General features: G+C 34.7%; 1 pseudogene across 1 annotated transcript; it reads left to right on the top strand.

Annotated features, from left to right (window-relative positions):
• The first annotated feature begins 811 nt into the window (after positions 1–811).
• Positions 812–2769, top strand: LOC309966370 (asparagine synthetase domain-containing protein 1-like; annotated as a pseudogene). Its single transcript has one exon. The product of its transcript is annotated as an asparagine synthetase domain-containing protein 1-like (transcript).
• Positions 2770–8564: the final 5795 nt, after the last annotated feature.

Genomic DNA, 8564 nt, shown 5'->3' with positions numbered 1-8564 from the left:
CACAACGAAAGATCCCGCATGCCTCAAGAAAGATCCCGTGTGCCGCAACTAAGACCTGACACAGCCAAAAATAAATTAATAAGTAAATCTTTAAAAAAAAGAAAAAAAGAAATACAAAGGATCATAAGAGACTACTATGAACAATTATACACCAAAAAATTGGACAACTTAGAAGAAATGTATAAATTTCTAGAAACATACAACCTACCAAACTGAATCATGAAGAAACAGAAAATCTGAGTAGATCTGTTACTAGGAAGGAGGTGGAATTAGTAATAAAAAAATCTCCCAACAAACAAAAGTCAGGAACAGATGGCTTCACTGGTGAATTCTACCAAACATTTAAAGAAGAATTAAGAACAATCCATCTCAAACTCTTCCAAAAAATATAGAAGAGGAGGGAACACTTCCAAACTCATTTTACAAGGCCAGCATTACTCTGATATCAAAACTAGACAAGAACACAACAAGAAAAGAAATTACAGGCCAATATTCTTGATGAACAGGGAGGCAAAAATCCTCAACACTGCATATTTAATGCTCTGTGGAGATGCCCAGCCAGGGTGTACAACCCAAGGACAGTGCGGGGCTGGTCCCTACCAACAACTTGGCTCTGCACAAGGAAGACCTCAGCAGCAAGATTACAGAACAAAAAAGGCAGCAACAGAACAGCAACATATTTTCTTGCAGATTGAACAGAAATGCTTTCTGAAAGCAAAAATATATTGGATGAGCTGAGGAAAGAATACCAAGAAATAGTAAACTCAGAGAAGACCAAATCAAGAAATAGTAAACTTAAATTTGCATAGAAATGTGTGGCATTTGTTGTGCAGTAAGCTTTTCTGTTGAGCATTTCAGCAAAGATTTGAAAGAGGATTTACTGTGTAATCTTAAATGGTGGGGATCCAATAGTAGTAAACAGTTGTTAAAGTCTAATGTTAATTACCAGTGTTTATTTTCTGGTCATGTCCTTCACTTAAGAGGGGTGTTGACTGCCCAGCCTGTGGAAGATGAAAGAGGAAATGTATTCCTGTGGAATGGAGAAGTCTTTAATGGAATAAAGGTTGAAGCTGAAGAGAATGATACTCAAATAATGTTTAATTATCTTTCCTCTTGTAAGAATGAATCTGATATTTTGTCACTCTTCTCAAAAGTCCAACGTCTTTGGTCTTTTATATATTATCAAGCATCTAGTCATTCTTTATGGTTTGGTAGGGATTTTTTTGGTCATCTTAGCTTGCTTTGGCATTTTAGTAATTTGGGCAAGAGTTCCTGTCTCTCTTCAGTTGGCACCCAAACATCTGGAGTGGCCAATCAGTGGCAAGAAGTTCCAGTATCTGGAATTTTCAGAATTGATCTCAAGAATACTTCCATTTCCAAATCAGTTGTTTTAAATTTGTATCCTTGGAAATAACTCTAGGGAGGATGCTATCAAAGAATGTGTTAATAGCCTGACTCAAATTTCAGCAGACTTGTCAACATTTATATCAGTGGTAGCAAATGAAGCCAAACTGTATCTTAAAGAACCTGTTGTCCCTTTAAATATGATGTTGCCACAAGCTGCATTTGACATCCATTGCAGTAGCATTTCCAGCGTCCCACCGACAAGAGAGACCCTTCAGGTCTTTCTTATTGATGGACACATGAAGGAAGGAGTTCAGCAGTTCATTGATGTCCTGAGTATTGCAGTCAAGAGACATGTCTTGTGTTTACCTAGGAATGAAAACCTGACACCAAACAAAGTTTTGAAAACTAGTAATAGAAAAGCAAATGTTGCAATCCTATTTTCTGGGGGGATTGAGTCCATGGTTATTGCAGCCCTTGCTGACCATCATATTCCCTTAGGTGAACCAATTAATCTTCTTAATGTGGCTTTCATGACTAAAGAAAAGACCATACCAGCTAGTTTTAACAAAAAAGGGAGAAAACAGAAAATCATTGTGAAATACCCTCTGAAGAATCCTCTAAAAACGTCGTTGCTGCTGCTAGTCCTGGTGAACAATTCAACATACCAGATCGAATCACAGGAAGAACAGGACTAAAGGAATTACAAGCTGCCAACCCTTTTCGGATGTGGAATTTTGTTGAAATTAATGTTTCTCTAGAAGAACTGCAAAGATTAAGAAGAACTCGAATATCCCACTTCATTCAGCCTTTGGATATAGTGTTGGATGATAGCATTGGCTGTGCAGTATGGTTTGCTTCTGGAGGAGTTAGTTGGTTAGTGACCCAGGATGAAGCAAAACCATATTAGAGCAGTGCAAAGGTAGTTCTTACTGGAATCGGTGCAGATGAGCAGCTTGCAGGTTATTCTCGTCATCGTGCCTGCTTCAACACACACGGGCCAGAGGAATGAATAAGGAAATTGCGATGGAACTGGGTTGAATTTCTTCTAGAAATCTTGGTCGTGATGACAGTTATTGGTGATCATGGAAAAGAAGGAAGATTTCCTTTCCCGCATGAAACTGTCTCCTTTCTAAATTCCCTACCAGTTTGGGAAAAGGCAAATTTGACTTTACCCCATAGAATTGGTGAAAAACTGATTTTGCATCTTGCAGAAGTGGAACTTGGTCTTACAACCTCTGCTCTTCTGCCAAAATGGGTCATGCAATTTGGATCCAGAATTGCAAAAATGGAAAAGAATAATGAAAAGACATCTGATAACTGTGGAAAGCTCCAAGTCATTTCTTTAGAAAACCTTTCTATTGAAAAAGAGATTAAAATGTAATATTTCATAGTGTAACATTTACTGAATGATGATTTTTAAAAAATAAAATACTCTGCTTCTTTGAGAACAAACAAAAACTCCTCAACAAATATTAGCTAACCAAATTCAACAATACATGATTAAGTATACTGTTATCATAAATTTATACCATGATCAAGTATGATTTATTCCAGGCATGTAATGATGGTTCAATGCCTGCAAATCAATCAATGTGTGATACACCACATTAACAAAATGAAGGATAAAATCATATGATCATCTCAATAGATGCAGAAAAAGCACTTGACAAAATTTAACATCCATCCCTGATAAAAATGCTCAATAAACTGAGTATAAAGGGAATGTACCTCAACACAATAAAGGCCATATATTACAAGCCCAGAGCAAACACTGTACTCAATGGTTTAAAAAAAGAAAGAAAGAAAGAAAGAAAGCTTTGCTTCTAAGATCAGAAACAAGACAAAGATGCCAACTCTTGCCACTTTTATTCAACAGTGGAAGTGCTAGCCAGAAAAATAGTCAAGAAAAAAAAAAGCCATCCAAATTGAAAAGGAACATGACATTTGCATCTATTTGCAGGTGACATGATATTATATATAGAAAACCCTAAAAACTCCACCAAAAAAAAAAAAACCTGTTAGAATAAATGAATTCAGTAAACTTGAAGGATATAAAATCAATATACAAAAGTTAGTTGCATTTCTATACACTAATAATGAACTATCAGAAAGAGAAATTAAGAAAACAGTCACATTTACAATTGCAAAAGAATAAAATACCTAGAAATAAATTTAACCAAGGAGGTGAAATACATACACACTGAAAACTGTAAGACATTGATGAAAGAATTTGAAGAAGACACAAATAAATGGAAAGATATTCCATGCTCATTAATTGGAAGAATTAACATTGTTAAAATGTCTCTACTACCCAAAGCAATGGATAGATTCAATGTAATCCCTATCATAATTTCAATGGCATTTTTCACAAAAATAGAATACACAATCCTAAAATTTTTATGGAACCACAAAGGCACTGAATAGCCAAGGCAATCTTGAGAAAGAAAGAAAAAGCTGGAGGCATCACACTTCCTGATTTCAAACTATACTACAAAGCTATAGTAATCAAAACAGTATAGTACTGTCATAAAAACACACATAGACCAATGGAACAGAATAGAGAGCCCAGAAATAAGCCCATGCACATATGGTCAATTACTTTACCACAAAGGAGCCAAGAATATAAAATAGGGAAAGGATAGTCTCTTCAATAATGGTGTTGGGAAAACTAAACAGCCACATGCAAAAGAATGAAACTGAACCAGTATGTTACTCCACTCACAAAATCAATTCAAAATGGATTAAAGACATGAATGTATGACCTGAAACCATAAAACTCCTAGAAGAAAACATAGGTGGTGAGCTCCTGGACATCAGTCATGGCAATGATTTTTTGGATATGACACCAAAAGGAAAAGCAACAAAAGCAAAAATTAAAAAGTGGGACTACATCAAACTAAAAAGATTCTTTATATCAAAAGAAACAATTAACAAAGTGAAAAGACAACTTATGGAATACGAGAAAATATTGGCAAGTCATTTATCTGATAAAGGGTTAATATCCATAATACATAAAGAACTACTACAACTTAATAGAAAAAACAAATTAATTAATAAATGGGAAAAGCATCTGAATAGACATCCTCACAAAGAAGACATACAAAGGGCCAACAGGTACAGGGAAAGGTGTTCAACATCACTAATCAGTGAAATGCAAATCAAAACCACAATAAGATGTCCCCTCAAACCTGTTAGAATAGCTATTATCAAAAGGACAAGAAATAACAAGTATTGGTGAGGATGTGGAGAAAAGGGAACCCTTGTGCACTGTTGGTGGGAATGTTAACTGGTACAGCCACTATGGAAAACAATATGGAGGTTCCTCAAAAATTAAAAATAGAACTACCATATGATCCAGCAATTCCACTTCTGGACATTTAACTGAAGGAAATGAAATCACTAACTCAAAAAGATATCTGTACCCCTGTGTTTATTAAAGCATTATTCACAATAGCCAAGACATGGAGACACCCTATTAACACATGAACGGGTTAAAAAAAATGTGGTGTGTGTGTGTATGTATGTATATATGTATGTATATATATATATATATATATATATATATATATATATATACAATGAAATACTATTCAGCCATAAAAAAGGAAATTATATTTTTTGTAACAACATGTATGGACCTTGAGGGCATCATGCTAAGTGAAATAAGCCAGACAGAGAAAGACAATTACTATATGATCACTTCTATTTAGAATCTTAAAAACAAAAAACTAAAAACACCAAACTCATAGATGCAGAGAACAGATTGGTGGTTGCCAGGAGTGGGGAGTGGCTGAAATGGGTAAAGGTGTTTTAAAAGGTACAAACTTTCACTTATAAATAAGTCCTAGGGATGTAAGATACAGCATAGTGACTTTAGCTAACCATACTGTATTATATATTTGAAAGTTGCTACTACAGTAAATCTTAAAAGTTCTCATCACAAGAAAGAAAAAAATTGTAACTATATGTGGTGATGAATGTTAACTAAACTTATTGTGGTAAACTAAACTTACTGTGGTAATCACAATACATACACATATCTAATCATTATATTATACACCTAGAACTATTTGTATGTCAATTATATCTCAATTTTTAAAAAGCAGTAATTTGAAGGTAGTTTTTTATGCAGCAATAGATAACTGGAAAGTTATTTATTGTATTATTTCTTTAGTGGTTAACAGAGAGATCACAATATTTATTCTTGACTTAGAGTACATATTAAATATGGTTTCATAATAATGCATTTTTATTTAGTTCAAAATACAGCTGAGCCTTGAACAACTCGGAGTTGAACTGCATGGGTCAAGTTATGTGCAAATTTTTTCCAATAAATATATACTGCAATACTACACAATCCATGGTTGGTTGAATCCATGGATTCCTGGATCCAGAGGGTCAACATAAAGTTATACATGGATTTTTTGACTGTGCAGGGATTGGCATCCCTAACTCCCATGTTGTTCAAGGGTCAACTGTATTTTCCTTGAAACTTTTTACTTGACCCAGAGATTATTTAGAGGCATGCTGTTTAACTTCCAAGAGTTTGGAAATTTTCTTGATTTCTTTCTATTACTGATTTTCCACTTAATTCCATTATGATCAGGGAAAACATTTTGCATGATTTCAATTTTTAAAAAAATTTAAAGTTTGTTTTATTACCCAGAATGTGGTCTGTCTTAGCAAATGTTTCATGTTCATTTGAAAAGAATGTATATTCTGCTGTTGTAGAGTGACATTCTATAAATGTGGACTATATCCAGTCAGTTGATGGTATTGTTGAGTTCTATATCTTGCTGGTTTTCTTTTTCTTTTTCTTTTTTTAGGTCTTGCTGATTTTCTATTTGTTCTATGAACTACTGAGAGTGGAGTGCTGACATCTCTAATTGTATATTTTTCTGGTTTTTTCTTCAGTTCTGTCAATTTTTGCTTTATATATTTTAAAAATCTATTGTTTGGTGCATACACATTTAGGACCATATTTCCTCTTGGTCAATTGACCCTTTTGTCATTATGTTATATCCCTCATCCCAGGTAAATGTTTTTGCTCAGATACCTACTTTGATATTGATATATCTACTCCAGTTTTATTTTAATTAGTGTTTGCATAATTTATCTTTTTCTATCCTTCTCCTTTTGAACCTACCTGTATTATATTTGAAATGAGAAGATGTGGCACATATATACAATGGAATATTACTCAGCCATAAAAAGAAATGAAATTGAGATATTTGTAATGAGGTGGATGGACCTAGAGTCTGTCATACAGAGTGAAGTAAGTCAGAAAGAGAAAGACAAATACTGTATGCTAACACATATATATGGAATTTAAGGGAAAAAAATGTTATGAAGAACCTAGGGGTAAAACAGGAATAAAAACACAGACCTACTAGAGCATGGACTTGAGGATATGGGTAGGGGTAGGCGTAGGCTGTGACGAAGTGAGAAAGTGGCATAGACATATATACACTACCAAACGTAAAACTGATAGCTAGTGGGAAGCAGCCGCATAGCACAGGGAGACCAGCTCGGTGCTTTGTGACCACCTAGAGGGGTGGGATAGGGAGGGTGGGAGGGAGGGAGACGCAAGAGGGAAGAGATATGGGAACATATGTATATGTATAACTGATTCACTTTGTTATAAAGCAGAAACTAACACACCATTGTAAAGCAATTATACTCCAATAAAGATGTAAAAAAAGAAAAAAGAAAAAAAAAGAAATGAGATACTTGTGTTTTTATTCATTCAGACAATCTTTGTTTTTAAATTTTTGTTTTGGGAACACATATATCTTATATAATAGTTGATTTTTTAAAATTTATGTCTACTGTTTGTTTCCTGTTTATTCTATTTTTCATTCCTCTGGTTACCCTTTCTTGCCTTCTTTTGAATTATTTAAACTTTTAATTTATTATGTTTTTTTCTACATCTCTTTGTATAGGTTTTATAGTGGTTGCTATCAAGATAATGTTAGTTATACATCACTTTTTGCAGTATATAGAATCAAATTTTACAACTTTCAAAGTTAGCACCATAGAGTCAATTTACCCTCCCTAGTTGATATGGTAGTTGATATGGTAGTTTTTAAATATAAGGTATTACCTGTTTCATTCCCTTCTGCTTTCACAATTCCTCATGAGAAATCTACAGTGATTCAAATAAACATTTTCCTTTGTTCCCCATAAGTAATGCATCATCTGTCTTTGTCATCATATAAGATTTTGTCTTTGCCTTTAGGTTTCAGTAGTTTTATTATTAAGTGTCTTGGCATGGATTTCTTTTCTTTTTAACTTTTAATTTTATATAGTTGATTAACAATGTGTTAGTTTCACATGTACAGCAAAGTGATTCAGTTATATATATACATGTATCTATTCTTTTTCAAATTCTTTTCCCATCGAGGTTCTTACATAATACTGAACAGAGTTCCCTGTGCTATAAGTAGGCCCTTGTTGGTTATCCATTTTAAATACAGCAGTGTGTACATGTCAATCCCAAACTCCCTAACTATCCCTTCCCCCCGGTAACCATAAGTTTGTTCTCTAAGCCTGTGAGTCTGTTTTGTAAATAAGTTCATTAGTATAAATTTTTTTTAGATTCTGCATATAAGTGATATTATACGATATTTTACTTTCTCTGTCTGACTTACTTCACTCAGTATGACAATCTCTAGGCCCATCCATGTTGCTGCAAATGTCATTATTTCATTCTTTTTAATGGCTGAGTAATATTCCATTGTATATATGTACCACAACTTCTTTATCCATTCCTCTGTTGATGGATATTTAGGTTGTGTCTATGTCTTGACTACTGTAAACAGTGCTGCAATGAACATTGGGGTGCATGTATCCTTTCAGATCATGTTTTTCCCTGGATATATGCCCAGGAGTGGGGTTGCTGTATCATATGGTAGCTCTATTTTTAGATTTTTTTGTTTTTTTTTTTTTGCGGTGCAACGGAGCAACAGGCTCCAGACACGCAGGCTCAGCGGCCACGGCCATGGGCGCAGCTGCTCCGCAGCATGTGGGATGCTCCTGGACCGGGGCACGAACCCGTGTCCCCTGCATCGGCAGGCAGACCCTCAACCACTGCGTCACCAGGGAAGTCCTATTTTTAGGTTTTTAAGGAACCTCCATACTGTTCTCCATAGTGGCTGTACCAATTTACATTCTCATCAACAGTGTAGGAGAGTTCCCTTCTCTCCACACCCACTCCA

This window comes from Leucopleurus acutus, assembly GCF_964270905.1.
Source record: "Leucopleurus acutus genome assembly, chromosome: 9".
Lineage (NCBI taxonomy): Eukaryota > Metazoa > Chordata > Mammalia > Artiodactyla > Delphinidae > Leucopleurus > Leucopleurus acutus.
Note: the sequence above shows the minus strand (reverse complement) of the source record. Positions and strands in the feature narration are given on the sequence as shown.